We start from the raw sequence: 9,454 nt of genomic DNA, 5'->3' as shown, positions 1-9,454 counted from the left end.
CAATAGTTTTCCCGTTTGCAGCTCGAACTGGTACGCACTCAATCCACCGCGTGTATAGGTCTTCAAACACGAGTAAATATGAATAGCCCGCACGAGAACGCGTAAACGACATCGTATCAGCCGCTACGACTTCCCAAGGCTCGCTGGGTATCCTTGGGGTCATAAAACCAATTGGTTTGCGCTGAATTGGCTTTGACTCGAGACATCGTTCACAACTGTTGACATATCGCTGTATATCTCGAAACATTCCGGGCCAATAATACCTCATTATCGCCCGGGCGTATGTCTTCTGGACACCCAGGTGACCAGATTGTGGATGATCATGAACTTCCTGGAGTAAACGCTCTCGTTGGTCAGCTGGTACGACTAACTTCCAGTCGTTATCCTCTTCGCCGAGGATTTGTCTCATGGAGTCGGGCCGGCGTCGATATAACCTACCATTTTCGTAATGGTAGTCAGGTAAAGCCTCAGAATCAGATATCAACAAACGGCATTTTTCCTCGTACCATTCATCATTTCCAGCTTCACCCAGGGCATTGACATGACTCTCGGCAGGTTCCTGGTCCTCGTAGATTCGCGAGAGGGCATCCGGGGCCTCATTTTCCGCCCCTTTCCGATATTCGATCTTCATATCGTACTCGGAGAGCTCCATAGCCCACCGGGCTAATTTTCCCGTCGGATCCCGAGCGTTCATGAGCCACCGGAGGCTGGCATGATCAGTCACGACTGTGAATTTAAAACCTTCGAGGTAATGCCTGAATTTACGTACGGCCCAAACTACCGCCAGACATTCCTTTTCAGTCGTACTGTAATTTGCTTCAGCACTGTTCAGTGCCTTACTCGCACACGCAATCAAGTACTCACGATCGCCGTTACGTTGAACTAACACTGCTCCGAGGCCACACTGACTAGCATCCGTGTATAGCGTAAACGGTAGCGTGTAGTCAGGTGTCGACAAAACTGGAGCTTCCGCGAGTGCTTTCTTAAGAGATTGAAAAGACTCTTCTTCTGCCTCAGTCCATCTCCAGGGTACATCTTTCCGCGTCAAACGATACAATGGACCAGCTACGCACGCGACGTTTTTCAAATGGCGATGATACCAGTTTATCATCCCATTGAAACGACGTATCTGTTTGACGTTTTTCGGCCGCGGGTAATTCAATATCGGCTCAGTTTTCTCAGGGTCTGGCCTGAGTCCTTCTTTATCCAGTAAAAAGCCCAAAAATCGTACCTGTTGCTGGCAAAATTTACTTTTGTCGAAGTTCAAAGTAAACCCAGCGCCTCGTAACCGACTCAACACGACTTCTAACATCTCCAGATGTTTCCTGAAAGTCGGGGTCACGATGATTATGTCATCCAGGTACGCGAACACAAACGGGGATAAATCAGGTGTAATTATTTTGTCCATCACACGCTGGAAACTCGCCGGGGCGTTACATAGTCCCATCGGCATACGTTTGTATTGGAAAAGACCGCGACCGGGGACCCAAAAAGCAGTGTATTTACGACTATTTGGACTCATTAAAATCTGCCAAAACGCTGAGTTCATATCGAGGGTCGTAATATAATGTGCATCACGACATTTCTCGAGAATCTCGATCATATCCGGCGGTCGATACGTGTCTTTTTCGGTCACAGTATTCACGTCACGGAAATCAACGCACATGCGATATGATCCATCAGGCTTCTTAACCATGATAGGCTGACTGGACCATTCCGATGCTGGCGCAGGCTCGACGATGTCATCTTCGAGCATTTTGTCGAGTGCCTCGTGTAAAGCTTGTAAAACGACTGGTGATCGACGATACACCCGTTGTTTAATCGGTCGCTCGTCTTTGAGCCTAATCTCATGCTCAACCAACGAGGTCAATCCCAAACCAGGTGGCATTAGTTTACGTTGATGGTCCAAGAACTCGCGTAACTGTTTGGTTTCATCTCCAGTGAGTTCATGTACAGCTGCCACATCTTCTGGTTTCGAATGAATTTCAGGCTCGAACGCCAACTCGTGCCAGGTACCACTGCGTATACGCCAAGATCGGTTACTCAGGTCTAACTCCATATTGACATGGCTCATGAAGTTAGTACCGATTAAGTTTAAACTTCCCAACCGAGGAATATAATGGACCGGAAATATGACCTCTTCCACACCATCGAGGGTCATTTTCACGTTGACCACGCCTCCACTCACGTCAGTCGTTCTGTTGGCCATACCAAAGCGAGTTGGTCGACTTTCAAACATGCATGGAAAACCATCGGCCATTAATTCTCTCGCGAAGTCCCCAAAAGCAGTTGTTTTGGCCCCAGTATCGATTATCGCGATCCTTTTACGATTACCCGCGCGAATAACAACCTGCGGTCGGGGTTTACCATGTCGTAACCGCCAAAAATCGTCATTTTCATCACCAGGTTGATTTATAAGAGACACTGAGACAGCCGTTCGATCTTCTACCGCGGTTAATTCATCAAGTGTGGCATCTTCTTCACACTTGGCCTCGCACGGTGGATCAGAAACAGCATGAATATCCGCCTGAACAACAATACGACGTGAACTCATCGAATCCTGCTCCCTGGTGACTGTTTTTGGAGGGATTGATGAACGTCCAGCCCCGCCACCCTCTACTGGCGGGCTGCTTCGTCGTTTTTTGGAAGTTGGAACGCATTGGGACGACTGTCGACGTTACAGACACACGTAACAGCTGTCTTTCCAACTTTTCCGCATCTCATGCAGACATCCCGGCGTGGTTCTTGGCAAAAGTAGCCCAAATGTTCTAATGAGCCACAATTATAACAGAATCTTGGACGCACGACTCTGTTTTGTCCCACTTGACTCGGATTACGGACTAACGGCTGGTTACTGGCGTTGTTGTATCCAGGAGGCAGTCGATTACCACCTTGTGAAGTCATTACACCTCTCGGAGGACTATTTGTTGGTGAATTTGACACCCTCGGAGGTTGTTGCTGCTGTACTGGTGGATTTCTGGGAATCGCACCGCGATTCTGTGCATTGAGGTTCTGCTGCTGATTCGCTGGCGGGTTCTGTGGATTCCCACGCTGATTGGCAGGCTTTACAGGTGCCTTAGTAACCTGTTTTGCTGACTGGTCGGGTCCACCAGGTGTGACAAGTGCCAAGTTACGCTCAGCAGCCCTCTGTTTACGAGATCGACGAGATTTTCGCTTCTTTTTCGTCCCTTGTCCTGACTGAGAACCACTGGTCGAGTCAGAGTGTTCGACAGCCGTGTCAACCGCGTGCATGACGGCTCGGTGATCCCTGGGAGGTCGAATGCCGGCAGAATACGAACATTCCTTTATGTTCGCTTCTTCCCTCGGCGGTGGTTGGCGATGATTGCGCGCGGCTTTCCATCTTTCTTCAACCTGAGTGGCTTTCATCAACAACGAATGATAAGTATCGAAGTCACCGAGTGGACAGTGATCCCAATACGCGGGTAACAACCCCTTTGTTGCCCGTCTGACTTGCGTTCGCTCTGATGGTGGGTGTCTCAAGCGAGAATATAGATTCTGGAGACATATCAAGTAATCACGAGCACTTTCTTTCAGGCCCTGATTACGTGCGCGAATATCAGCCCTGATTTCGCGTTGACGACCACCACTCTTGAACCACGTCAGAAATTCCGACCTGAATGACTCCCAATTCGACCATCGGTGGCAATTTGCGCTGAACCAGACCTCAGCTTTGCCTTTAAACACCTCAGGTAGTACCGCAAGACGATCAGCTCGGCGAATTCCAGCGCTGCGCATTAATACGACCAAGCGTCTCAGGAATTCATCGCTAGTCATAGAACCATCACCAGAAAACGATAATTTCCAGTTCCTTGCAATGGCGCCATGGTCTCGGGCGAACACGCGGGGTGAATGGCGTTTTTCACCGCCTGAGCTCCGATGTGAGTGGTATTCGGATGACGATGACGTGTAACTATCGTCTGAATCTGGCTCGCCAGACGAACTGTGATGATGTCGGTCAGAATCGCGACCTCTGTGTGAGTCTTTGGGTGTCTCGAAGTGAACACGCGACGGTGGGGGATTAGCAGGACCTCCAGGCCCCGTGCTTTGCCGTCGCTGGTCATTGAGGTTGTCCTCAGAATTTGGTGCCAGCGGATTGGTCCTGGGATCCCGTACACGAGTGCCCTGAGTAGTGGCAGGCCTCGTGTTTCGCGTAGAGCTCGCGGCAGTAGTGACAGTGGGAATTACACTGACTTCCGGGAGTGTTGCGGGCATAGTAGGACCCCCATGCGGTGAAGACGCACGAATTTGGTTATTTGTAGATAACCTTTCAATCATATCGTACAATTTCTGCTGGCCGCGTTCCATTTTCTCCTCCAGCATGCGCAACCCCTGTACAAATGTCGCTCCGGTGACATATGCGTCCATGCTCTCGGGAAAATCAGGCTCCTCCTGGCCAACTGGAACCAACTCATCCTTCCAAAGACTCCAGGGTGCATCATAATCCCCATCTTCGCGTCGCAGTAACCGTCGGAAACGGTCCTGAACCACCTCGCCGGAACCAGATGGATTAACTTGCTGGGATAGCAAGTACCGACGAATCTCTGCGTCGGTTAGATTACTCGCCCGCGCGTCCACATCGCGCGTTATCTCATCCTTTTTCCGGTCCCAGGGGATGTTCGGAACCCCGAGAGCCCGTTTGTGATAGCGATTTAATCGATCGCGTCTTGTGTTGCGGCTACCGGCGGTTGATAATCCCAATCCGAATAAAATCATCCGAATTTCATCATCCGGTCGCGTCAGCATCCAGGTGAGCTCAGTTTCTGGCACTGGAGTAGAGGTGTCGTGTGATCCAACGTCCCTAGCCGTCCGTGACGCTCGTCCGCGCCCCCGGCTCCTATGCCCAGGGTCAGTCGCATGGGCAAGGTGGGAGTTATCACCCACGATCTCTACCTCCCGGCCAGAACGAGTCACTGGGCCATGCACGATCGTTGGGATCATGTGTTGTTGGGGAGGCCCGCGGCTATGCTTGAAAAATTCGCGGAGACCTTCGTCCTCCGTCTCGCTGATCGAAACATCCCGATATTCCGCATCATTCGCGGTTTCAACTACGCCCGCGTTCCCGTCTTGGTCGATCGCGTTCTCATTATTATCGGCATCGACCTCATCACCCGACGCGCCACCGCGTATGCGTACCGACGACATAAAATCGACAAACCGATCTGATTTTTCTGCCAAAATTTTTCTAAACTTGTTCATTTTTACCGTGTATATATGTATATGAATCAAGTATTATTAATTTGCAAATAAGTAAATATGTAAATATATGGGATGTATATGGAATGTATATAAAAATCAATTGTATATATTGAGTACCTTGTCCAATTTATTTTTATCCGCTGCCGAATGTTTTTAATTTTGTTTTGCTCCTCCGTGGAACCTCGTAGATTTTATTTTTAATCAAATAATTTATCAATTTAAAATTATTGACCCCCTGGCCCCACGTTGGGCGCCATATAACGTTAACCGTAATTAATTTCCGCGACGGAGACGCGGATTAACCGGTAAACCGTATGCGGTCACCCACGTGTGAAAATAAAAATAATAAATAATAATAAATAAATGATTTTAAATGTTTTCTCCAAATTAAAATAAATAATAAGTTATAAACAATGATGAAATTATAAATAATAAACTCTCGGAGTGCCTGAACCAGCTCCTCAGGCTGGGTTAGTGCACGCAGGCGCCAGACCGTTTATCCCAAAACGGACAAAATTAAATTCAGGGGGAAAATCTGCGAGGAAAATCCGAGCAAGTGACACACGACAAAGCGGACAACAATTGAGAAAAATAAAGTAAAATGAATAATAATAGAAAAAAAGAAAAATAGTAAATATATAATAAATAATTAAATTACAAATAATAAATAAATCAGAAAAAGTAAATAAAGTAATAGGGAAAAGATCCAGGAAAATAAATATGAAGTTTTCCCCGATGGCTGTTGGTTTCCGTATTTATATTGAAACAATACTCAATATGATTAATATTACTTTACAATAAATAATTTTGTTAAATTTTCCACAATAAAGACACTCGGTGGTAATAAAAAAAAAATAATATTACATAAATTAAATCAAACACAAATATAATTTAATTTAATTAACACTGTTAATTAAATTATTAAATAAAAAAAAGGAACCAATTATTTTCTTAAATTTTCAGACAAAATAAAAATAATAATTTTGCTTAGTTTTATCTCTCAACACGCTTGAGAGAGAGAAAGACACGGAATATTTCCTCACTCACACTTAACAAAAAAAAAGAAATGAATTCCTCTATATGAAACCAATTTGTAAATTTTTAAATAAAAATCTCAATAATAATTTATATGACCGCTGGGGTACCAGATAATCAAAATAAAATAATACAATGCTTTGCAATTATGTTAAACAATAGTAGATGTAAATAATAATAATTAATAATCTTATACAAATATTCGAAATAAAACAGAAAAATAATAATTATATCAACTCGGGAATTTTTCATCCGAGTGCTGACATCAGTGTCTGAGGAATTTATAAGTACAGCGTGTATCGTATAGCTATATACACTACCTATGTGTATGGGTATATATATATATATATACCGGCAACGTTTCACGACGTTGCGTACGCTTTTAATACGAATATATATTTAATTACCAAAAATCTTCACCAACCTATCAAATAATATTGAATGATAATTAATAATAATTCTATACTGTGTCATACGATAAATAATCAATAAATATAGATAAATAATTCACCGCGGCGACCAACAACTACCGGGGGAGGCTAGCACGTGATAGTATATTATCCAGCGAAATAAATACAAAGTACTTACTCAAAATCAGCAATAATCAGCAAAATAACAACGAACTTTTTAACAATGGAAAAAAAACTACTATCAATTATTCGGTTTTTCACCCAGTCAACTTATTTTCTTTCAACAATAAAACTCAGCAAAATAAACGCGTCCGTCCACAATGCTTGTCCGTATCTTTCTAAACTAATTGTCTAAACCTCCACCTGTTGGTCGTCGCATACATGACACTACTGTCCCCTTAATTTTTAGTATAATTACATTTGTCAGTCCTGGGCCTCACTTAAATCAAATAAATATAAAACACCAACCATAAATCCTCAGACGACTGAATGATACACAATTAATTAATTAAATATATGAAATATTCATCTAAATCCTTTATATCGGATAATAAATTTAATAATAGTAACCCGCATAATAAACATCAATTCATGTCATCAGTTGGATGACAAGTTTAAATAAAGTAATGTGTTGTCAATTTTTGGGGCATAATATAATGCTGGATTATGCATCCCAATTAATTCAAAATTATAAATACATAATTAAAACAAACAAAAGTCACGTGTTTGTGCTTAAATCATAAATTATAAAAATAAAAATAAATTAAATCACACATGTGCTCTCTCATACCCTTTGCGCATGCGCGAGCACCGTGTACGGACTGCCGTCTCATCGGCGAAATGGCGGAATGCCCGCGCAACGATTCAAATTCAAATTTGTAATTAAAATAATTAACTTAAAACTAAATAGAATCAATTAATTTGAATCGTTACGTGACAGCTTCGCTTTATTTTTATTTTTAAACTTACGAACACTCAGAATATCACCAACCAAATTTGGCAACTGAAGGCTAGTCAAAAGAGCAGACAAAATTTCAGTAGGCGGCATCTTTTTATGAACCAAGTCAGAAATACCTGAAATTACTAATTCAGACGCACTGCTTAGTGTAGATTAAGCACGTGTCGTTCTGTTTACAAGGGTAAGTGAATGTGCAAAATTTGCCACTCTTTTATACATGGAACTCATGTCAATTTCATTTCCTTCTATGAATTTTTTAAGTCATCCTGTCATCAAGGGATTTTCCAGACCAATTTGAAGGCAATTCGTCCATTGTTGGTGACGTTACAGGTGACTGAAGCACTCAATCAATACTAGGTGATAACGGTATATTTGGCGTACTTGGTGACTTCAAAAATGAAGTTGAAGCATAAGCTATTGACGCACAAACAGATGGAGAAGAGGTTGCTGATTTGAAGCTTGAGACTGAAGAAGTATTTGAACTGAATGATTTTAGCGAAATCAATCTTCTCATTTCTGCAGTTGCTTTCGGGTCCATATTTTCTAGGAGATCGTTCAGATGTTTCTTGCAGCAATCACTGAGTGGCCTATTTTTAATGTAATCTCGTGCACAACCTGGGTAAAAGTGCTGCCTGCAAACGTTACAAGTAACAGCTCTAACAGGTCTCTTATATTTAGTACATATGTCAGGCACTAATGGCATAACACGAGCACTGCTATATAAGTAAAGAAAAATATATGTGTTTAAAAACAACTTAATGTTTACTACTATACTTTATTTTTTGTCAATAATACCACTACGATAATAATAACAATCGATAACAGCGACATTACCTTACATCTCAGTGGGCAACAGGCTGATGTGCTGATATAAGTGATATCAAATTATGATCTATACACTGCTATTTCAACAAAAAACACTAAGAATCTAACCTCTCCAATGTTAGCTGTTTCTTTTGTTATTATTCAATTAATTTATCAGCAAACCACAAGGTGCAATTTGCGATATATATACCACCTTGTAGTTTGCAATATGGGGCATGCAACAATTCTACAACAGAAAATGCCCGAAGGCAAAAACCAGCAGAAATATATATAGGGATTGCACGCGAGATCGGACCGTTTTAAGAATTTTAATTTTTAATGTTCATCATTTTTTTATATTTTTCAGTAATCATCAAAAAACTCATCCTCCTGAATTTTGAAATGTTTTTGATCATTGGTTTAAAAGATACAGAATTTTCAAAAAAAACCGCACTTTCATGGTTTTTTGCTTATAACTTTTTGAAAATTTCTTTAAATAAAAAAACTCAAACAATAAAAAAGTTTCGTTTTTACATGTTCTTTTAGAAAAAAAATTCGAATAATTTTTTAGTAAAATTTTTCCGCGTTATTTTTGGGTTTTAAAATTTAGAAGTCATTTTCGGAAAGTTATGCGTACTTTGATTTTCTAGAAAATTTTCGTGAACAAACTACTATCTATTCCTCAACTTTCCAGGTGTTTTCGGTCGAGGAACCTCTGTGGCTACTATTTTTTTTTTTATTTGTAAAAATTAAAAAACATTTTTTTTTTTTTTGTTAAAAATTATTAATTGCTGTTTCTATCATTATATATTATTTTTTACATCATTTTTTAAAATTTTCTTACAGTTCTACACAATCACATAGATTGTTAAATTTATTTACTTTTTTTTTCCTAAATGTTGTTTGCTAAAAAAGACGTTTTTAAAAGTAAACAAATTCAACGAGCTATTTGAGAAACTTTTGATACCGTAGAATTGTAAGAAAATACTAAAAAATGATGTGAAAAATAATATAAAATGACACAAATAGC

Source organism: Microplitis demolitor, chromosome 1, assembly GCF_026212275.2.
Source record: "Microplitis demolitor isolate Queensland-Clemson2020A chromosome 1, iyMicDemo2.1a, whole genome shotgun sequence".
NCBI lineage: Eukaryota > Metazoa > Arthropoda > Insecta > Hymenoptera > Braconidae > Microplitis > Microplitis demolitor.
This window is presented reverse-complemented; position numbering follows the sequence as displayed.